Source organism: Ranitomeya imitator, chromosome 2 (genome assembly GCF_032444005.1).
Source record: "Ranitomeya imitator isolate aRanImi1 chromosome 2, aRanImi1.pri, whole genome shotgun sequence".
Lineage (NCBI taxonomy): Eukaryota > Metazoa > Chordata > Amphibia > Anura > Dendrobatidae > Ranitomeya > Ranitomeya imitator.
This window is the reverse complement of record NC_091283.1, coordinates 851,861,393-851,886,292: the sequence shown is the minus strand read 5'-3', so window position 1 is coordinate 851,886,292 and position 24,900 is coordinate 851,861,393.

Here is a 24,900-nt window from a genome sequence, read left to right as displayed (position 1 = left end):
GGCAGAGGACAGGTCCAGGAGGAGGAGGACAGAGTAGTGTAGAAGGCAGAGGACAGGTCCAGGAGGAGGAGGACAGAGTAGTGTCACTTGCTCTTGGTTAATAGGTCATTGGTGACCTTAGTTAGGGCAGTTTCAGTGGAGTGGTGTGACCGGAAGCCTGATTGTAAGCGGTCAAAGAGGGAGAAAGAAGAGAGATGGGAGGACAGTTCAAGATGGGCGTGTTGTTCCAGTAGTTTTGAGGCATAGGGGAGAAGTGATATAGGGCGATAGCTAGATACAGAGGATGGCTCAAGAGAGGGCTTTTTGAGGATAAGTGTGATTGAGGCATGATTAAAGCTTGAGGGGAAAACACCAGTTGTTAGTGATAGGTTGAAGAGATGGGTTAGAATTGGGATGAAGACTGTGGCGAGGTTTGAGAATGGACTATATGTCGGTTCTGTGATGTTCACATGGCCTGCCGTGGTTTATGGTGGTGTAAAAAAAGCAGGAGTAAACTTATGTAAATGAGAAATGGTTGCTATTTGTTTAAATATTGCCGCCAAGTGAGTGTAAGTGAGTGTACCCCAACCAGCTTAGTGATCGCTACATCACAATACACTCTGGCGACGAGGTAGTCCTTGGCATCACCGTGGATACAGCGGACACCTACGTGTTTCCCTGGGATCAACTGGTGGGGGAGTGTGGCCCTTATCAGGGTCACCAAACTCCCCGAGTCCAATAGTGCTGACACCAGCTCCCCATTTATGGTAACGGGACATGACTGCGACCCCTCTATGGGCTGATGGTTCACACTGCAAACAATTAAGTTCCACCTCTCGTGTCTCCCCTTTTCCTCATAGTTTGTAAGCTTGCGAGCAGCAGGACCTCATTCCTCCTGGTATCTGTTTTGAACTGTATTTCTGTTATGCTGTAATGTTTATTGTCTGTACAAGTCCCCTCTATAATTTGTAAAGCACTGCGGAATATGTTGGCGCTATATAAATAAAATTATTATTATTATTATAATTAGGTATAGTATGAATAGCGCCTGCTTAAGCTGCAATCCATCTGCTCAGAAGATAAAGGACTGCAGGCTGCTATGTGTCCAGGACCATGACACTGCCAACAGATCAGGTCTTTACCAGCAGTCTTTTGCAACCCTTCAAGGGCTCCTTGCGACCTCAGGCTTCCCCCAATGGTGGCTCTGCTACCCCTCTTTTGGGATTCGGGCTCCCGCTACGAACCCCAGTATGGAGATGCACCACCCGCCAGCTTCCTTACAGACCTCTCAACCACCTAGTACCTTTCTACGAGGCCCACTAGTTCATCCGCATTCCGGGGATCCCCCTGGGCAACCCATGTCTGTACCAGCCTTGGTAGGGAGCATATAAATCTGTCCATTACAACCTGCTCCACCATCTGGGCTGGGGTGAAGGACTCCAGCTGCAACCATTTCTGCACCAGATGCAACAAGTCAACCGAGGAAGTTTATCACTGCAATTCACCCAGTGATGAACCCTATGTGCTTGGACAGACATAGTCACCCCTGAGCGTGCCATTATCTCAGTTTTTAGTTTGGCATATTCCCGGGCATCTTGTAAGGCCAAATTATAATAAGCCTTCTTGGGCTTGCCGGTTAGATAGGGGGCCAGCACCTCCATCCACTAGTCTAGCGGCAGTCTCTCTCGCTCTGCTACCTTCTCAAAAATAGTTAGAAATGCCTCACAACACATAGCGTACTGGAGGAAAATATTCTAGTTTCATATCACTGATGCCATTAAGTGCAGTGACACATATCACTTTTCTATTGCATTACCTGTGACTTTGTCAGAATACCCATCACTGCGGTATTATATGCACTGTCACAATAATATAAAAATTTCTTAGTGTGAGATTAGTTCTAGAAAGTATCATGTCAGACACACACTGCAGCTTTGACCCCCGTCTCTCTCCACCCTCTGCACTCGCTCATACCACAAACAAAGCCCTATGGCAGAGACTCTTTGCAGCTTGATACTAATGTGTGAGCAGGGTGTGGCTTTTAAACTGCAGGCGACCAATCCTGTAAAGCCACTCGTTCCCCCTCCCCTTACTGACCCAGGAATGTCTTTGTCTGGGGCTCAAGAAACCTAAATAGTTGGAAGAGCAGTGCATATCATTACTCAGCCCACTTAGTTATGTCACGACAGAGGGCATATCTTTACCCCTGCTGAATTTGGAGTTAGTCTTGGCCCAGGAAATGGGCTAACACCAGCTCGGCAAAGCTGTTCTATGCATCAGGATGTATTTATCCTTTTAAGCCACAGACCATCCAAGATGATACCATGACATAACGACCTGTAAGTGTTCTCTTTTCAACGTTAATCTATTTTATTTTGTAATCTGTAATGTACATACGAATTGTATCCTTTATAATATCTTTTTATATCTTGTAAACACTGCCTATCTTTTTTAGAAAGTAAAATATATAATCTACTAGCTTGTCTCTTCATGCTCTATAAACAAACTGTCGCTTCCTCTGAGGTGAATTGCGTTACTGATTTGGGTTGGCTCCGGACCCGTTAATCCTTGTTAAAATAGCAGCTGGTGGCAACATACTTTGTCCTGTGCAATCAGGCATCTTTGCAGCGAGCGGTGGCGTTGATAATTAATGTTCCTGCCTGTGTGGGAGTTGTTATATCGCACTCGCTGTAGCATGCCCAATAGCCAGTACATAGCAGGCAGCCTTTCTGGTGACTAATTACCCTAGGTGCAGTACCTAATCTGACCTGAGGGTAAGGGGGCACCAGAGAGCTGCAAGTTCCAAACCGGAACTGGGAAGTCGGATATAGATAAATCCCCTTCAGAGGGAACCAGGAGCAACCAAACAACCCCGGTTCATGACAAATTGGTGTGAGTAGTGGGGACGATAAAGATATTAGCTTCTCTAATTAGTGTAATTAACAGCACCTGTAACTTACCTGTGGCACCTAACAGGTGTTGGCAATAACTAAATCACACTTGCAGCCAGTTGACATGGATTAAAGTTGACTCAACCTCTGTCCTGTGTCCTTGTGTGTACCACATTGAGCATGGAGAAAAGAAAGAAGACCAAAGAACTGTCTGAGGACTTGAGAAACCAAATTGTGAGGAAGCATGAGCAATCTCAAGGCTACAAGTCCATCTCCAAAGACCTGAATGTTCTTGTGTCTACCGTGTGCAGCGTCATCAAGAAGTGTAAAGCCCATGGCACTTTGGCTAACCTCCCTAGATGTGGACGGAAAAGAAAAATTGACAAGAGATTTCAACGCAAGATTGTGCGGATGTTGGATAAAGAACCTCGACTAACATCCAAACAAGTTCAAGCTGCCCTGCAGTCCGAGGGTACAACAATGTCAACCCGTACTATCCGTCGGCGTCTGAATGAAAAGGGACTGTATGGTAGGAGACCCAGGAAGACCCCACTTCTTACCCCGAGACATAAAAAAGTCAGGCTGGAGTTTGCCAAAACTTACCTGAAAAAGCCTAAAACGTTTTGGAAGAATGTTCTCTGGTCAGATGAGACAAAAGTAGAGGCATCAACATAGATTTTACAGGAGAAAAAAAAGAGGCATTCAAAGAAAAGAACACGGTCCCTACAGTCAAACATGGCGGAGGTTCCCTGATGTTTTGGGGTTGCTTTGCTGCCTCTGGCACTGGACTGCTTGACCGTGTGCATGGCATTATGAAGTCTGAAGACTACCAACAAATTTTGCAGCATAATGTAGGGCCCAGTGTGAGAAAGCTGGGTCTCCCTCAGAGGTCATGGGTCTTCCAGCAGGACAATGACCCAAAACACACTTCAAAAAGCACTAGAAAATGGTTTGAGAGAAAGGACTGGAGACTTCTAAGGTGGCCAGCAATGAGTCCAGACCTGAATCCATAGAACACCTGTGGAGAGATCTAAAAATGGCAGTTTGGAGAAGGCGCCTTCAAATATCAGGGACCTGGAGCAGTTTGCCAAAGAAGAATGGTCTAAAATTCCAGCAGAGCTTTGTAAGAAACTCATTGATGGTCACCGGAAGCGGTTGGTCGCAGTTATTTTGGCTAAAGGTTGTGCAACCAAGTATTAGGCTGAGGGTGCCAATACTTTTGTCTGGCCCATTTTTGGAGTTTTGTGTGAAATGATCAATGTTTTGCTTTTTGCTTCATTCTCTTTTGTGTTTTTTCATTTAAGACAAATTAAATGAAGATAATAATACCAAAGAATTTGTGATTGCAATCATTTTCAGGAAGAAACGAGTATTATCTGACAGAATTGCAGGGGTGTCAATACTTTTGGCCACAACTGTTTACACCATCACTGCGGTATTATATACATCACTGCGGTATTATATACACCATCACTGCAGTATTATATACCCATCACTGTGGTATTATATACACCATCACTACAGTATTATATACCCATCACTGTGGTATTATATACACCATCACTGCAGTATTATATACCCATCACTGTGGTATTATATACACCATCACTACAGTATTATATACAGTACATCATCACTGCGGTATTATATACCATCACTGCAGCGTTATATGGTTGTCACTCTGCATGGGGTTCTGTGTGATGATGCTGTACAGTCTCAGGAGTCACATGCGTTGATATTCTGATGGGAGCAGTAGTCCCTGGAATCCCCATCATGCACCTTGTGCTGCTTACAGTCGGGCTGGTAAATAATCCACAATGCCAGGAACCTAATCCTGCGGCTCGGATGTTTAATTCATCATTATAAGAGCTAATTGTGCAGTGATTATATGGTAATTGCTCATTAGTGCGGGATATTTATCGCTCTGCCGTATGTCGCGGCCCCGGGAATTGTGCAGAGTCGTCTCCATTACACAGATCAGTTACACAGCAGAAGACACGCAGCCGGCTCCAATACCTGCTGACGTCACACCGCACCCACCGGAGGGGCCCATGGTGAGTATATAGGGCCAGACCCCATAGTGCAGACACAGGAGGGACCCATGGTGTGTATATAGGGCCAGACCCCACAGTGCAGACACAGGAGGGCCCCATGGTGAGTATATAGGGCCAGACCCCACAGTGCAGACACAGGAGGGGCCCATGGTGAGTATATAGGGCCAGACCCCATAGTGCAGACACAGGAGGGGCCCCATGGTGAGTATATAGGGCCAGACCCCATAGTGCAGACACAGGAAGGACCCATGGTGAGTATATAGGGCCAGACCCCACAGTGCAGACACAGGAGGGGCCCATGGTGAGTATATAGGGCCAGACCCCATAGTGCAGACACAGGAGGGGCCCCATGGTGAGTATATAGGGCCAGACCCCATAGTGCAGACACAGGAAGGACCCATGGTGAGTATATAGGGCCAGACCCCACAGTGCAGACACAGGAGGGGCCCATGGTGAGTATATAGGGCCAGACCCCACAGTGCAGACACAGGAGGGGCCCCATGGTGAGTATATAGGGCCAGACCCCATAGTGCAGACACAGGAGGGACCCAGGGTGAGTATATAGGGCCAGACCCCATAGTGCAGACACAGGAGGGGCCCATGGTGTGTATATAGGGCCAGACCCCATAGTGCAGACACAGGAGGGACCCAGGGTGAGTATATAGGGCCAGACCCCATAGTGCAGACACAGGAGGGGCCCATGGTGTGTATATAGGGCCAGACCCCATAGTGCAGACACAGGAGGGGCCCATGGTGAGTATATAGGGCCAGACCCCATAGTGCAGACATAAGAGGGGCCCCATGGTGAGTATATAGGGCCAGACCCCATAGTGCAGACACAGGAGGGGCCCAGGGTGAGTATATAGGGCCAGACCCCATAGTGCAGACATAAGAGGGGCCCCATGGTGAGTATATAGGGCCAGACCCCATAGTGCAGACACAGGAGGGGCCCAGGGTGAGTATATAGGGCCAGACCCCATAGTGCAGACATAAGAGGGGCCCCATGGTGAGTATATAGGGCCAGACCCCACAGTGCAGACACAGGAGGGGCCCATGGTGAGTATATAGGGCCAGACCCCATAGTGCAGACATAAGAGGGGCCCCATGGTGAGTATATAGGGCCAGACCCCATAGTGCAGACACAGGAGGGCCCCATGGTGAGTATATAGGGCCAGACCCCATAGTGCAGACATAGGAGGGGCCCAGGGTGAGTATATAGGGCCAGACCCCATAGTGCAGACACAGGAGGGGCCCAGGGTGAGTATATAGGGCCAGACCCCATAGTGCAGACATAAGAGGGGCCCCATGGTGAGTATATAGGGCCAGACCCCACAGTGCAGACACAGGAGGGGCCCATGGTGAGTATATAGGGCCAGACCCCATAGTGCAGACACAGGAGGGGCCCAGGGTGAGTATATAGGGCCAGACCCCATAGTGCAGACATAAGAGGGGCCCCATGGTGAGTATATAGGGCCAGACCCCATAGTGCAGACACAGGAGGGCCCCATGGTGAGTATATAGGGCCAGACCCCATAGTGCAGACACAGGAGGGGCCCCATGGTGAGTATATAGGGCCAGACCCCATAGTGCAGACATAAGAGGGGCCCCATGGTGAGTATATAGGGCCAGACCCCACAGTGCAGACACAGGAGGGACCCATGGTGAGTATATAGGGCCAGACCCCATAGTGCAGACACAGGAGGGGCCCAGGGTGAGTATATAGGGCCAGACCCCATAGTGCAGACACAGGAGGGGCCCATGGTGTGTATATAGGGCCAGACCCCACAGTGCAGACATAAGAGGGGCCCCATGGTGAGTATATAGGGCCAGACCCCATAGTGCAGACACAGGAAGGACCCATGGTGAGTATATAGGGCCAGACCCCATAGTGCAGACACAGGAGGGACCCATGGTGTGTATATAGGGCCAGACCCCATAGTGCAGACATAAGAGGGGCCCCATGGTGAGTATATAGGGCCAGACCCCACAGTGCAGACACAGGAGGGGCCCATGGTGAGTATATAGGGCCAGACCCCATAGTGCAGACACAGGAGGGACCCATGGTGAGTATATAGGGCCAGACCCCATAGTGCAGACACAGGAGGGGCCCAGGGTGAGTATATAGGGCCAGACCCCATAGTGCAGACACAGGAGGGGCCCATGGTGTGTATATAGGGCCAGACCCCACAGTGCAGACACAGGAGGGGCCCAGGGTGAGTATATAGGGCCAGACCCCATAGTGCAGACACAGGAGGGGCCCCATGGTGAGTATATAGGGCCAGACCCCATAGTGCAGACATAAGAGGGGCCCCATGGTGAGTATATAGGGCCAGACCCCACAGTGCAGACACAGGAGGGGCCCATGGTGAGTATATAGGGCCAGACCCCATAGTGCAGACACAGGAGGGACCCATGGTGAGTATATAGGGCCAGACCCCATAGTGCAGACACAGGAGGGGCCCAGGGTGAGTATATAGGGCCAGACCCCATAGTGCAGACACAGGAAGGACCCATGGTGAGTATATAGGGCCAGACCCCATAGTGCAGACACAGGAGGGGCCCATGGTGTGTATATAGGGCCAGACCCCACAGTGCAGACATAAGAGGGGCCCCATGGTGAGTATATAGGGCCAGACCCCATAGTGCAGACACAGGAAGGACCCATGGTGAGTATATAGGGCCAGACCCCATAGTGCAGACACAGGAGGGACCCATGGTGTGTATATAGGGCCAGACCCCATAGTGCAGACACAGGAGGGGCCCCATGGTGAGTATATAGGGCCAGACCCCATAGTGCAGACATAAGAGGGGCCCCATGGTGAGTATATAGGGCCAGACCCCACAGTGCAGACACAGGAGGGGCCCATGGTGAGTATATAGGGCCAGACCCCATAGTGCAGACACAGGAGGGACCCATGGTGAGTATATAGGGCCAGACCCCACAGTGCAGACACAAGAGGGGCCCATGGTGTGTATATAGGGCCAGACCCCATAGTGCAGACACAGGAGGGGCCCAGGGTGAGTATATAGGGCCAGACCCCACAGTGCAGACACAGGAGGGGCCCATGGTGTGTATATAGGGCCAGACCCCACAGTGCAGACACAGGAGGGACCCATGGTGTGTATATAGGGCCAGACCCCATAGTGCAGACACAGGAGGGGCCCAGGGTGAGTATATAGGGCCAGACCCCATAGTGCAGACACAGGAGGGCCCCATGGTGAGTATATAGGGCCAGACCCCATAGTGCAGACACAGGAGGGGCCCATGGTGAGTATATAGGGCCAGACCCCATAGTGCAGACACAGGAGGGGCCCATGGTGAGTATATAGGGCCAGACCCCATAGTGCAGACACAGGAGGGGCCCCATGGTGAGTATATAGGGCCAGACCCCATAGTGCAGACACAGGAGGGGCCCATGGTGAGTATATAGGGCCAGACCCCATAGTGCAGACACAGGAGGGGCCCATGGTGAGTATATAGGGCCAGACCCCATAGTGCAGACACAGGAGGGGCCCCATGGTGAGTATATAGGGCCAGACCCCATAGTGCAGACACAGGAGGGACCCATGGTGAGTATATAGGGCCAGACCCCATAGTGCAGACACAGGAGGGCCCCATGGTGAGTATATAGGGCCAGACCCCATAGTGCAGACACAGGAGGGGCCCAGGGTGAGTATATAGGGCCAGACCCCATAGTGCAGACAAAGGAGGGCCCCATGGTGAGTATATAGGGCCAGACCCCATAGTGCAGACATAAGAGGGGCCCCATGGTGAGTATATAGGGCCAGACCCCATAGTGCACCCACCGGAGGGGCCCATGGTGAGTATATAGGGCCAGACCCCATAGTGCAGACACAGGAGGGACCCAGGGTGAGTATATAGGGCCAGACCCCATAGTGCAGACACAGGAGGGGCCCATGGTGAGTATATAGGGCCAGACCCCATAGTGCAGACACAGGAGGGACCCATGGTGAGTATATAGGGCCAGACCCCATAGTGCAGACACAGGAGGGGCCCAGGGTGAGTATATAGGGCCAGACCTCATAGTGCAGACACAGGAGGGCCCATTGTGAGTATATAGGGCCAGACCCCATAGTGCAGACACAGGAGGGACCCATGGTGAGTATATAGGGCCAGACCCCATAGTGCAGACACAGGAGGGGCCCAGGGTGAGTATATAGGGCCAGACCCCACAGTGCAGACACAGGAGGGGCCCATGGTGAGTATATAGGGCCAGACCCCATAGTGCAGACACAGGAGGGGCCCAGGGTGAGTATATAGGGCCAGACCCCATAGTGCAGACACAGGAGGGACCCATGGTGAGTATATAGGGCCAGACCCCATAGTGCAGACACAGGAGGGACCCAGGGTGAGTATATAGGGCCAGACCCCATAGTGCAGACACAGGAGGGGCCCAGGGTGAGTATATAGGGCCAGACCCCATAGTGCAGACACAGGAGGGACCCATGGTGAGTATATAGGGCCAGACCCCATAGTGCAGACACAGGAGGGACCCAGGGTGAGTATATAGGGCCAGACCCCATAGTGCAGACACAGGAGGGGCCCATGGTGAGTATATAGGGCCAGACCCCATAGTGCAGACACAGGAGGGACCCATGGTGAGTATATAGGGCCAGACCCCATAGTGCAGACACAGGAGGGGCCATGGTGAGTATATAGGGCCAGACCCCACAGTGCAGACACAGGAGGGGCCCATGGTGAGTATATAGGGCCAGACCCCATAGTGCAGACACAGGAGGGGCCCATGGTGAGTATATAGGGCCAGACCCCACAGTGCAGACACAGGAGGGGCCCATGGTGAGTATATAGGGCCAGACCCCATAGTGCAGACACAGGAGGGACCCATGGTGAGTATATAGGGCCAGACCCCATAGTGCAGACACAGGAGGGGCCCAGGGTGAGTATATAGGGCCAGACCCCATAGTGCAGACATAAGAGGGGCCCCATGGTGAGTATATAGGGCCAGACCCCACAGTGCAGACACAGGAGGGGCCCATGGTGAGTATATAGGGCCAGACCCCATAGTGCAGACACAGGAGGGGCCCAGGGTGAGTATATAGGGCCAGACCCCATAGTGCAGACACAGGAGGGGCCCATGGTGAGTATATAGGGCCAGACCCCACAGTGCAGACACAGGAGGGACCCATGGTGTGTATATAGGGCCAGACCCCATAGTGCAGACACAGGAGGGGCCCAGGGTGAGTATATAGGGCCAGACCCCATAGTGCAGACACAGGAGGGGCCCATGGTGAGTATATAGGGCCAGACCCCATAGTGCAGACACAGGAGGGGCCCAGGGTGAGTATATAGGGCCAGACCCCACACTGCAGACACAGGAGGGGCCCATGGTGTGTATATAGGGCCAGACCCCATAGTGCAGACACAGGAGGGACCCATGGTGAGTATATAGGGCCAGACCCCACAGTGCAGACACAGGAGGGGCCCATGGTGAGTATATAGGGCCAGACCCCACAGTGCAGACACCGGAGGGGCCATGGTGTGTATATAGGGCCAGACCCCATAGTGCAGGCACAAGAGGGGCCCATGGTGTGTATATAGGGCCAGACCCCATAGTGCAGACACAGGAGGGGCCCATGGTGAGTATATAGGGCCAGACCCCACAGTGCAGACACCGGAGGGGCCATGGTGAGTATATAGGGCCAGACCCCACAGTGCAGACACCGGAGGGGCCCATGGTGTGTATATAGGGCCAGACCCCACACTGCAGGCACAAGAGGGGCCCATGGTGTGTATATAGGGCCAGACCCCACACTGCAGACACAGGAGGGACCCCGGGTTTGTATATAGGGCCAGACCGCACACTGGAGTCACAGGAGGGGCCATGGTGTGTATATAGAGCCAGACCCCCCACTGCAGACACAGGAGGGGTCCGGAGTTGTGTATATGTGAATAGGTTGCGGGATGCAGTGACAGGCAGGAGGCAAAACAAGGGTTAACAATTTTAAATAACACTGGAATACTCCTTGTGGGGAGATAAACGGTTAATGGGGGGTAGACAATTCAAAACGTGAATAGTATGCAGGGTTAAAGAACAGTAGAAAAGGTATTAACAGTTCTTGTTGGGTCAACTTATGCTGTCAGTCGTTTCTTAGGATGTGGTGGATCCCAGAGCTGGTGATGGCGCCCACAACGGTTGGAGCAGCGCTTGTCCGATAAGGTCCTGAAGGCAGCAACGATCCATCTTCTGGCGGCACCAGTTGGTCTCCGGTACCTTCCGCTGAGCCCCTAGTCCATATACTGATGTGCCCGGGGAAGCATGGGCCACTGCACTATCTGAGCTCAGTGAAAGTAGGAAAAGAATCCAGCTCAGGAAAATGTATAAAATCAAAAATTCTTTATTCCAAATAATTTTTAAAACGAGAAGAAACACTGCATGTCAAAAATCAACAATATCCAAAAAATGGAAGGACGACCATGGTAGAGCTGAACGCGTTTCGAACACTAAGTGTTCTTAGTCCACAGCAACTATCTGAGCTCACCATAGTCCCCGGCAGATATACACTGGGGAATCGGGGCGCAGATGGCAGTCCTGCACCCGGTCTCTCTTAGGCGGCGTGCACACAGTATTCACAGGCCCGGAGCGTTTGGCACATCGCTTCGTGGTGACCAACGGGCACACCTCACGCCTCTCCTCACAGTCTCTGTCAGCGGTGATGGCGATGCTCGAGGGCGGGCCTGCGCTGTACTGACACTCGTGGGCCGGAGCACTCACTTCTCCCTGCTGCGCTCTGTCTGTTCCCGCCAAATCTCTCTGTTTCCGCACACGCTGAGGCAGTGTACCCTTAGCCACTTCCCCTGCTCCCGACCTGCAAGGATTGGTCGGGTCCTTTAAGCTTTCCCCTCAGACAACAGAGGAGATAGAACAGGTATCTGCTGCACGGTCCCTCTTTTTACCTTCTTACACTCCCCCTCTCCTTTTGCTCGCCATTCTACGGTTGAGAGTTCCTGCAGCATGCGTTGACGTTCTTCCATCTCCTATATGATTCGCTGCCAAATAAATTGGTCTTGTTCATATCGGTTGGGTGGTATTCCTGCTGTTATCCGTTCTATGCGGCATAAATCAGGTTGAGTAGTGGGGACAGGTGAGGTAGTGGAGTCAGGTTGATTAGTGTAGTCAGGTTGAGGGGGTGAGGACGGGGACGTGCCCAGGTTCAATGAGGCAGACAATTCGGGAGCTTCAAGTTCTTGATCCTCCTCTGGGTCAATGGGTAGCGGGTCAGAGAATTCTTCCTCGTCACAAACGAGAGCTATGGAGGGGAGCGTTTCAGGAACAACTGGTGATCTCTCTGTTTGATCAGGATCACGTGACAGGCAAGGACGTAACATGTTCTGATGAACTACTCAAGTGGGAGCGGCTTCTTCCCCCTCAGGTTGAACTACATAGACGGGACATTCAGATCCGATCCTGCGTTTCACCCGATGCAGGGTCTTTTCCCACCGACACTCCAAATTGCCTCTAGGACGCTTGTTTTCGGACCAACACATGGTCCCCGGCCTTAAGAGCTGTCCCTCTCAGGGAAATCACGTCATGATGTTCAAGTTCATGAAACTTGGTCTGCACAAGCAGATATAGTCTTCAAACGGTGACGATGTTCATGGACCCAGGTGGACACCCCTGTTTGTGGGTAGTCTTGCTCTGGGTCCAATTACAGCTCAGTGATTTCTCGCACCTTCTGGCTGAACAGCAGAATGTATGGTGTATATCCAGTTGTATTGTGCACCCAATTGTTGTACACCCAGACTAATTCAGCCACAAACTCGGGCCAGCGAACTTTCCGATCTTCTTCCAGGATTCTCAGCATCTGAATCAGCGTACGATTAAAACGCTCGCAGGCCCCTGTTGTGAATTCTGTGGCTGAATTCACTCCTGTGGTCACAAGTGGTACTGCAGCTTCTGAGCTTCCTCCCTCAGGTGTTCTGGTGAGCTCGTTAACTGCTTCATTACTTAACTCCGCCTGATGCTGCTATCCTTGCTCCTTGTCAATGTTTCAGTGTTGGATCTGAGCTTCTCCTGATTGTTCCTGTGACCTGCTGCTCTGTATAGCTAAGTGCTTTTTGTTTTTTTGTTGCTTTTTTTCTGTCCAGCTTGTCTTTTGTTTTGCTGGAAGTTCTGAGACGCAAAGGGTGTACCGCCGTGCCGTTAGTTCGGCACGGTGGTTTTTTTTTTGCCCCCTTTGCGTGGTTTTGCTTTAGGGTTTTTTGTAGACTGCAAAGTTCGCTTTACTGTCCTCGCTCTGTCCTAGAATATCGGGCCCCACTTTGCTGAATCTATTTCATCCCTACGTTTTGTCTTTTCATCTTACTCACAGTCATTATATGTGGGGGGCTGCCTTTTCCTTTGGGGAATTTCTCTGGGGCAAGTCAGGCCTATTTTTCTATCTTCAGGCTAGCTAGTTTCTTAGGCTGTGCCGAGTTGCCTAGGTAGTTGTCAGGCGCAATCCACAGCCGCTTTTAGTTGTGTTTAGGATAGGATCAGGTGTGCAGTCTACAGAGTTTCCACGTCTCAGAGCTCGTTCTTGTATTTTTGGGTATTTGTCAGATCACTGTGTGCGCTCTGATCGCTAAGCACACTGTGTTTCTGGATTGCCTTCATAACACCTGTCATTAGCAAACATAACAGGCCCCATTCCCTTGTGGATGGTAAGGCGTCGTCCTGGATTTCTCAATTTGATAGAGAAGATGCAGCTCTTCCATAACACGTCCTTGAAAGCAGGTGCCTTAGTCAGAGTGAATTCTCTTTGGACAACCGTAGACTCAGATGAAGTCTCTGCAAATGGCCTGCGCTGCCGATTCAGCAGTCTTGTACCGGGTTGGAGCCACCACCGCGAATTTGATGAAGTGATCGGTCATTAAGAGACAGTGTTCATATCCAAGGTGGGCTGGGCCTACGGTCAGGGAATCAATCATTGACACCTCTAGGGGAGCAGAAGTCACGATTGTTTGTGTAGGGGCCCCCTGTTCTGGGGGTTTAGCGAAATCACAGTTCCTGCATTGCCGACAAGCTCCTGCGGCTTTCAGTCGAGGATGGTAGACCAACTTCTGCAGCCACTGGAATGTCTTTTCTGGGCTAAAGTGGGCTCCTCTCTCATGAGCTTATGTGGCTACTAGTGATGGGTGAGCACTAAAATGCTCGGGTGCTCGTTGCTCGGGTCGAGCAGATTGGAATACTCGGGTACTCAGCCAGAACAACAAGCCCAATGTAAGTCTATGGGAGACCCGAGTATTTTTACCGCGATCCCCCGGGGGTCCTTTTAAGGTCTAAAAACATCTGAAAATGATGGAAACACTGCTCAAATGACACAGGGACCTCATGGAGATCGTCCCGGAAGCATTCCTGACTTCTAGTTCACAGCCTTAATCATTTTTTTCCGAGATTCATGCCATTTTTCCCAGTGCCACAAAAAACACATGAAAACTAAACCATAACGGGTTTTGCTTGGAAATATGTCAAGGTACATCCTCTGCTGGTTAATGACTTGCCTGTAAGGCCAAATATTTAACCCCAGACCGAAAATTTAATTTCCCACTTAGGCTTAGTTCAGACGCTGCGTTTTTGAAGCATTTTTCAACTTTAACATTGCTTTCAACCACTACAAATGCATTCACTGGGAAATGTCACTGTAACATGTAACACCCCTAGCTGCCATGTGGTGGGTGACACATAAGCAGACCCATCTTGTTTCATTTGTGAAGGAGGGACTCTTAAAGTCACAGAGCCTATTTTACTGGTGCATCAGACGGCTTTAACCCCTTAATGACTGCCAATACGCCATTTAACTGACCTGAGATATAAGAGAATATTCTCCCCATACAGTTAACAATCCAGCAGCTGTCGGCTGTCCACTATAGCTGACAACTTGCTGTATCAGCCATGATCAATGTTGGCACCGTCCATATCTGTTTAACCCCTTAGATGCTGCTGTCAATAGTGACTACATCATTATAAATGGATAACAGTGTGTGGGGGCTTCCTCTTCATCCCAGTTGATGCCCTCAGATCATGATTGTGTGTTCCTGATGTTTGCGATGGTAATTCGCGACCAAATCGCGGCCTTAGAGTCTGACGGCTGTTGTAACCTGTTCAGAAGTTACCGGCATTTAGGTGGTAAAACTACACATTTTCATTTCTGTCATACCACTTTGCATTAATTCCTGTAAAGCACCTGAAGGGTTAATAAACTACCTGACTGCAGTTTTCAATATGTTTAGGGGTGCTGTTTTTAAAATGGTATCACGTTTGGGGGTTTCCCAATATATGAGACCCCTAAAGTCACTTCAAACATGGATAAGTCCTTAAAAAAATAAATGTTGTAAATTTCCTTGAAAAAAATGAAAAATCGCTGCTACCTTTATAAACCTCCTAAAATGCTAACAAAATAAAAGAACATTTTACAAATGGTGCTGATGTAAAGCCGACATGTGGGAAATGTTATTTATTAATGGTTTGCTGTGGTATGACCATCTGGATTAAAGGGATAATCATTCAAACTTTGAAAATTGCTAATTTTTTTTACATTTTTCTCAAATTTTTTATATTTTTTATAAATAAACACAAAACATATTGACCTAAATTTACCATTGTCATAAAGTATAATGTGTCACGAAAAAACAATCTCAAAATCACTGGGATTTGTTGAAGAGCCCCAGAGTTATTACCACACAAAGTGGCACTGGTCAGATTTCATAAATTTGGCTCTTTCACTAAGGGGTTAATCTTCTTAAAGGGCCATTATGAAACAGAGGGTCTCCTAAGCTGTTGTAGCCTAGGCTGTGAGTGGGTGGGCTGCCAAGAATTACGACGCACCACAATACCCCTGTCATAAGATGTCCAGGGCGGAATCCTGAAAAAGTGTTGCATTGAATTCAAGGCCTGCCCTGCTAACAATTCATATGCCCCCCATTAGGCCTTGGAACCCACATACTGGATGGGCCCAGGAAAATCCACTTCACAATATGCATTTTGTGCTCCGGACTCCTTTGTTTTATACATTGGCAGGAAGGTGAGCCCTGCTGCATAGCCATAAGCACACCATTAGGCCTTGGAACCCACATACTGGATAGGCCCAGGAAAATTAACTCATATTTTTAATGGTCTGATAGTTCCCTCTTTGCACAATTATTTACAGGAGAATTTGGCAATTTTATTTGACAAGGGCAAATACTTACAATACAGGGCAATTTTATTGCAAACTACAAAAGTCAAGGAATAAAGATTGAATAGTGTGAGTGTGTATACTTTTGCATGTGTTAACATACACAGGTTAATAAGTACATATAAGGATTAAATAACTATAGTGATTACGTATATATGAACATTAACTACATACAGTATAGTTAGATCATCAACAAGAGGCTTTTAAACATCATCCGTTTGGAATATCAGAGAAGCAACACCAAGACTCCCCTGGGAGATTACCTACACTGCATGGCGTCCCCAATTATGCAGGTATCAGCACACTGTACATGTACAGGTACCCCAGTTTTGGCATCTGTCTTAGTCATGTTTCTCTGGTCTTATATAGTGATTTACACTATGTAGTAACTCTAGTTTCACCCACACCTTCAAGTGGCCACTTTTCAAGGTTGGATGAAACTGAGATATCATGGACTCATCAGACGAGGGGCCATAAAACCCTAGAAAATAATCAAACCACCACCAGCATAGTTTCAGTAAACCTTAATGTTTACAATGACAAACAGCAAACATATAGAGACTTAGAACTGTTTGTGAAGTGAATAAACAAACATTTATCAAGATTGTGTCACTATGAGCATTGTCTGTCACATCTATAAATGTTTTACAAGAAATGCAGCTATGTGATTGTCTGAATGCATTCGGTGTACAGTATTTCAATCTTGTTTACAAATCGCCATTTGTATATTCTCCATTTGTACATTTGAGGCAGACAAAGTTAAGGCTCGCAAGGAGAGAAACAAATATAGTGGACAAAGTTATATTTTTAATGAACTACTGAGGCAAAGTAACAGCATTGCTTTATCAAATTTATAAGGGGATGGGAGAACTACAATACCCAGATAGATTAGCGAAATTAGGATTATTTAGTCTAGAAAAAAGACGACTGAGGGGCGATCTAATAACCATGTATAAGTATATAAGGGGACAATACAAATATCTCGCTGAGGATCTGTTTATACCAAGGAAGGTGACGGGCACAAGGGGGCATTCTTTGCGTCTGGAGGAGAGAAGGTTTTTCCACCAACATAGAAGAGGATTCTTTACTGTTAGGGCAGTGAGAATCTGGAATTGCTTGCCTGAGGAGGTGGTGATGGCGAACTCAGTCGAGAGGTTCAAGAGAGGCCTGGATGTCTTCCTGGAGCAGAACAATATTGTATCATACAATTATTAGGTTCTGTAGAAGGACGTAGATCTGGGGATTTATTATGATGGAATATAGGCTGAACTGGATGGACAAATGTCTTTTTTCGGCCTTACTAACTATGTTACTATGTTACTATATGAAGTGTATTGTGTCCAATGTTAGCAACCAGGCAACACAAAAAGGAGCTTTTCAAGTGAGCTCTTTAACCCCTTAATCCCATTTGACGTACTATCCCGTCAAGGTGACCTAGGACTTAATTCCCAGGGATGAGATAGTACGTCATAGCGATTGGCCGCGTTCACGGGGGGAGCGCGGCCGATCGTGGCCGTATGTCAGCAGACTATCGCAGCTGACATCTGGCACTATGTGCCAGGAGCAGTCACTGACCGCCCCCGGCACATTAACCCCCGGCACACTGCGATCAAACATGATCGCAGCATTCCGGGGGCATAGGGAAGCATCGCGCAGGGAGGGGGCTCCCTGCGGGCTTCCCCGAGACCCTCGGTACAAGGCGATGTGCTCACCTTGTACTGAGCGTCTCCTCCCTGCAGACGCCGGATCCAAAATGGCCGCGGGCCTACTTCTGGGTCCTGCAGGGAGGTGGCTTACAAGCGCCTGCGCCAGGAAGCCTCCCTGCTGTGCCTGTGAGATCGCTGATCTGACACAGTGCACAGCAAAGTAAAAAAGTTTTAAAAAAATATTTACATGTGTAAAAAAAATATATATATATTGTTCCAATAAATACATTCCTTTATCTAAATAAAAACAAAACAAAACAATAAAAGTACATATATTTAGTATCGCCGCGTCCATAATGACCCGACCTATAAAACTGTCCCACTAGTTAACCCCTTCAGTGAACACCTTAAAAAAAGAGGCAAAAAACAACGCTTTATTATTATACCGCCGAACAAAAAGTGGAATAGCTCGCGATCAAAAACACGGATATAAATAACCATGGTACTGCTGAAAACGTCATCTTGTCCCGCAAAAAACGAGTTGCCATACAGCATCATCAGCGAAAAAATAAAAAAGTTATAGTCCTCAGAATAAAGCGATGCAAAAATAATTATTTTTTCTATAAAACAGTTTTTTTCGTATAAAAGCTCCAAAACATAAAAAAATGATATAAATGAGGTGTCGCTGTAATCGTACTGACCCGAAGAATAAAACTGCTTTATCCATTTTACCAAACGCGGAACGGTATAAACGGCCCCCCCAAAAGAAATTCATGAATAGCTGTTTTTTGGTCATACTGCCTCACAAAAATCGGAATAAAAAGCGATCAAAAACTGTCACGTGCTCGAAAATGTTACCAATAAAAATGTCAACTCATCCCGCAAAAAAACAAGACCTCACATGACTCTGTGGACTCAAATATGGAAAAATTATAGCTCTCAAAATGTGGTAACGCAAAAAAATATTTTTTGAATAAAAAGCGTCTTTTAGTGTGTGACAGCTGCCAATCATAAAAATCCGCTAAAAAACCCGCTATAAAAGTAAATCAAACCCCCCTTCATCACCCCCTTAGTTAGGGAAAAATAAAAAAAAATGTATTTATTTCCATTTTCCCATTGGGGCTAGGGCTAGGGTTACATTTACGGTTGTGATTAGGGTTAGGGGTGTGTTTGGATTAGGGTTTCAGTTATAATTGGGGGGTTTCCACTGTTTAGGCACATCAGGGGTCTCCAAACGCGACATGGCGTCCAATCTCAATTCCAGCCAATTGTGCGTTGAAAAAGTCAAACAGCGCTCCTACCCTTCCGAGCTCTCCCGTGGGCCCAAACAGGGGTTTACCCCAACATAAGGGGTATCAGCGTACTCAGGACAAATTGGACAACAACTTCTGGGGTCCAATTTCTCTTGTTACCCTTTAGAAAATAAAAACTGGGGGCTAAAAAACCATTTTTGTAGGAAAAAAAAAGATTTTTAATTTTCACGGCTCTGCGTTATAAACTAGTGAAATACTTGGGGGTTCAAAGTTTTCCCAACACATCTAGATAAGTTCCTTGGGGGGTCTAGGTTCCAATATGGGGTCACTTGTGGGGGGTTTCTACTGTTTAAGTACATCAGGGGCTCTGCAAATGCAACGTGACACCTGCAGACCATTCCATCTAAGTCTGCATTCCAAATGGCGCTCCTTCCCTTCCGAGCTCTCCCATGCGCCCAAACAGTGCTTCCCCCCCACATATGGGGTATCAGCGTACTCAGGACAAATTGCACAACAACCTTTGGGGTCCAATTTCTCCTGTTACCCTTGGAAAAATAGCAAACTGGGGGCTAAAAAATAATTTTTGTGGAAAAAAAAAAGAATTTTTATTTTCACGGCTCTGCGTCATAAACTGTAGTGAAACACTTGGGGGTTCAAAGCTCTCACAACACATCTGGATAAGATCCTTAAGGGGTCTACTTTCCAAAATGGTGTCACTTGTGGGGGGTTTCAATGTTTAGGCACATCAGGGGCTCTCCAAACGCAACATGGCGTCCCATCTCAATTCCAGCCAATTTTGCATTGAAAAGTCAAATGGCGCTCCTTCGCTTCCGAGCTCTCCCATGCGCCCAAACATTGGTTTACCCCCACATATGGGGTATCGGGGTACTGAGGACAAATTGTACAACAACTTTTGTTGTCCATTTTCTCCTGTTACCCTTAGTAAAATAAAACAAATTGGAGCTGAATTAAATTTTTTGTGAAAAAAAATTAAATGTTCAATTTTTTTAAAACATTCCAAAAATTTATGTGAAGCACCAGAAGGGTTAATAAACTTCTTGAATGTGGTTTTGAGCACCTTGAGGGGTGCAGTTTTTAGAATGGTGTCACACTTGGGTATTTTCTATCATATAGACCCCTCAAAATAACTTCAAATGTGATGTAGTCCCTAAAAAAAAAATGGTGTTGTAAAAATGAGAAATTGCTGGTCAACTTTTAAGCCTTATAAGGCTATGTTCACACCTTGCGTCGGGTCCCTGCGGGTTCTCCCGCAGCGGATTTGATAAATCTGCAGGGCAAAACAACTGCGGTTCTCCCTGCAGATTTATCGCGGTTTGTTCCGCGTTTTCCGCTGCGGGTTTCCGCCTATACTATTGATGCTGCATATGCAGCAATATGCAGTATCAATAGTAATGTTAAAAATACTAAAAATTGGTTATACTCACCCTCTGATGTCCGGATATCCTGGGCGCTGCACCCGGCGGTCCGGTTCCTAAGATGCTGTGGGAGAAGGACCCTTCGTGACGTCACGGTCATGTGACCGCGACGTCACCGCAGGTCCTGGTCGCACAGCAACTCTGACCGGACGGCCGCGTGCAGCGCCCAGGAGCTCCGGACATCAGAGGGTGAGTATAACCAGATTTTTTATTTTTTAACCCCAAATATGGTTCCCAGGGCCTGGAGGAGAGTCTCCTCTCCTCCACCCCGGGTACCACCCGCACATTATCCGCTTACTTCCCGCAACGTGGGCACGGCCCCATGCGGGAAGTAAGCGGTTCAATGTATTCCTATGGGTGCAGAATCGCAGCGATTCTGCACAAAGAAGTGACATGCTGCGGGTTGTAAACCACTGCGTTCCCGCGCGGTTTTTCCCGCAGCATGTGCACAGCGGTTTGCGGTTTCCATAGGGTTTACATGTTACTGTAAACGCTATGGAAACTGCTGCGGACCCGCAGCATCAAAATCGCGGCGGTTCCGCGGTAAAAACCGCTAAGTGTGAATATAGCCTAACTCTCTAACAAAAAAATTTTGGTTCCAAAATTGTGCTGATGTAAAGTAGACATGTGGGAAATGTTACTTATTAAGTATTTTGTGTGACATATCTCTGTGATTTAAGGGCATAAAAATTCAAAGTTAGAAAATTGCAAAATTTTAAAAATTTTCGCCAAATTTCTGTTTTTTTTTCACAAATAAACGCAGGGAATATCAAAGAAATTTTACCACTATCATGAAGTACAAAATGTCACGAGAAAACAGTGTCAGAATCACCGGGATCCGTTGAAGCGTTCCAGAGTTATAACCTCATAAAGGGACAGTGGTCAGAATTGTAAAAATTGGTCATTAACGTGTAAACCACCCTCGGGGCTAAAGGGGTTAAGGTAAACAAATGTTGATTATGAAAGTTGAAAATGATTATGAAGTGTTTGCCAACAAGGATGTGGTTTCACCAATGGGGGGTACCTTTTGTAAAAATAGACTAGGGCCATCACAGCCCCCCTTGACCAAACTTCACCGGCCTATAACAGTACAAAGCACGTTCACCCTGGTGATCTAGTGGCAGTTAAACAAGAGACCTTGCAGGAGACAGAGTTAAGAAGTAGGCCCAATGGAATGCCAATCCCAATTCCCCCAATGTGGGGTCCCTTTTGGACTGATTAAAATAGTGCCATCACAGCCCCCTAGCCCTGAATTCCCTGTACAGACCACGTTCACCCTGGTGATCTACTGGCAGGAGCTGGACAGATTGCAGGCGACCGAGATAAGAAGTAGGCCCAATGTAATGTCATGCCCAATTCCCCAATGTAAAATCCTTTTTTTTTTAAAAATGAGTGCCATCACAGACCCCTTGGCCAACATGCACCGTACAGAGCACATTGATCCTGGTGATCTAGTGGCAGGTACAGGACAGATTGAAGGAGACCGAGTTAAGAAATAGGCCCAATGGAATGCCATGCCCAATTCCCCAATGTGGTGTTCTTCTTGGACTGAATAAAATAGTGCCATCACAGCCTCAATGGCCAAAATGCACCATACAGAGCACGTTCACCCTGGTGATCTAGTGGCAGGTACAGCACAGATTGCAGGAGATCGAGTTAAGATATAGGCCCAAAGAAATGTCATGCCCAATTCCCCAATGTGGTGTTCTTCTTGGACTGAATAAAATAGTGCCATCACAGCCTCAATGGCCAAAATGCACCATACAGAGCACGTTCACCCTGGTGATCTAGTGGCAGGTACAGCACAGATTGCAGGAGATCGAGTTAAGATATAGGCCCAAAGAAATGTCATGCCCAATTCCCCAATGTGTTGTCCTTTTGGACTTAAAAATACAGTGCCATCACAGCCCCCGGGCCCAAAAATCACCGGCCTATAACAGTACTGAGCACGTGCACCTTGGTCATCTAGTGGCAGTTAAAGGACACATTGCAGGAGACAGACTTAAGAAGTCGGCCCAATGTAATGTCATGCCCAATTCCCCAATGTAAAATCCTTTTTTTTAAAAAATAAGAGTGCCATCACAGGCCCCTTGGCCAACATGCACCGTACAGAGCACGTTCACCCTGGTGATATAGTGGTTCTGGATAAGGAGGAGGATAAAAACAAACAGACCAAATCTGGAAGCGTATACCCATGTGTGGTTGTGAAGAGGTGCCTGAGAAATACACCTCCCCAAAACAGATAATGTATTTGAGGTTATGTTTCGCTGGTTTCACTTGGGGGTATACAGAAGTCTTTCCCAATCCAGCCCTTGTTCATTTTGATAAGAGTCAGCCTTTCAGCATTTTCAGTTGACAGGCGGATGCGCTTATCTGTTATAATTCCACCAGCAGCACTAAAAACCCTCTCTGACAGAAGGCTATCAGCAGGGCAGGCCAGGACCTCCAAGGCGTAGAGAGCCAGTTCATGCCACGTGTCCTGCATGGATACCCAATAATTAAAAGGCACAGAGGAATCACAGAGGACGTTTGTATGATCTGCAAGGTACTCCCTCACCATCTTCCCAAACATTGCACTTCGTGTGACAGCACCCCTTGCCTCTGTGCCGCCACGATGGGAGGGTCTGAGAAAACTGTCCCAGAACTTGGCCATTGTTCCCCTGCCTGAGCTAGATTGTACTTCTGTCTCTCTCGTTTGAAGTCATTGGTTGTATAACAAACTCTGACGTCTGCTGCCAGCGTTCTCACATGGGAATTTTCGAAGTAATTCCGCTACAAGGGCCGAGATTCGCCTCCTGATCCTCAATGGCGGGCGGATACAAAGAAAAGAAACCGCCCCCGGAGGAGAGAGCGGGAAAAAGACCAAGAGGGAGCAGAGATGGCGACCAACGGGTATCCGAAAAAGAACGGCCCGAATCAACGCAATTCCCCACCACCAGAGGGGTACCGAGACCTACCGCCGCTGGAGGATGTGGACTCCTTGGAACCATCAGTGGGAGAGCTGAACTGCCAGTCCCAGGGCAACGGGGTGACGACGGCGGAGGCAAGGAATCCAACCCTATGCAGACAGAATGCCATGGAAGAGCCGCGGTCTGGACAACAGCTGACCCCGATATCCTGGTTGGCAGCGCGGACCGGCGTAGACGGGAGTGTATCGAGTGCAGGTACCGAAAGCGACCCCACTCCCGCGACCGCTCCTTCCCCAGCCACCGACCATGCTTCCGCGCCTGCTATCGCTGGCAAAACCCTGACAGTCCTTTTTCCAGAATATGCCCTGAGAGCTAGACCGAACAGGTCCCATGTCGGAATCCTCCTCTGGGAGGAATATAGGCTGCGCTTGATATCGCAGTGGATGAGGGAAAATGAACAAAGGTTCCGAGATGAAGTGCTGGACCGCCTCCCAATGAAGTGGGGTGTAGTAGTGGTCTTCCATCTTCTAAAAGGGAAGGGCTTTATTCAAGAAATAGGACTACCGGTGAAGGTTCATGTGACCAAGGACGAAGTGGAACCTCGCTTCAGAGAGGGATACACAGACCAAGATCTATACCCAGGGGATGTTGTAGTTTACACCCTCTACTGGACTGAAGACAGATGGCGTGCCCAAGATGTTTGGGGATGTGCCCTACTCACAGCACCACTTAGTGCTCAAGGAACTGTCTCCGGTGCTTCAGTGGTTAAATTACTAGCGAACCCACCGACCCCTGCTGCGGTTAATGCACATACGCAAACTTTTGTCACTGCACACAATTTGACTATTCACGATCGACAAACTCATGCCGTTTATCCGGCACCCGGCGTGATACTGGATCCAACTCTTCCTAGGCCAGGGGGAATCCAATGCCAAGTGCCGCCATGGAAACCATTTAAATAGAACCCACAAAACTTGAACAGAGTGTATATAGTTCTTTAACTCTTTTGCTACTGTTTTTCACGTTTTAAACCCGTCCAGGGTAATTTCTTAAATGAGTCCCATGTTAAAGGGATCCTGTGTTTTTCACAAGTTGCCTCATTCTAAGGAACACTTGAATCATGGACGGTGAATGGTTCACAAAATGTCATTGTATATAGTTTGCACCTTCTTAAAGGTGCTTCCTACTGGTTTTACAACAGAGGCTTTTACAGAGACTGCCTCCAACAAAAAACTGCTACTAATCTTGTTGTGAGAATTGCTTTGTTTTTCAGACCTGAAGAAAAACCCGTTGGCTTGGCAGAATTCCGGGTCAGGATACATGCCTTGTAGCGTGCCCAATACCAACGTTGGGGGTTCGTCACGGGTCCCTTGCTTCACGTCATTTATGTTGCTAAACGGACTTGAATCTTGATGTGATTGGATTGGCACTTGAAAATTGATATTGCACTACCTCATTGAGTTATCCGAACCCATAAAGGGTTCAATGTTTAATTGTTGCACTTTGCCAGAAGGTTAATATATTACAGGGTTAATA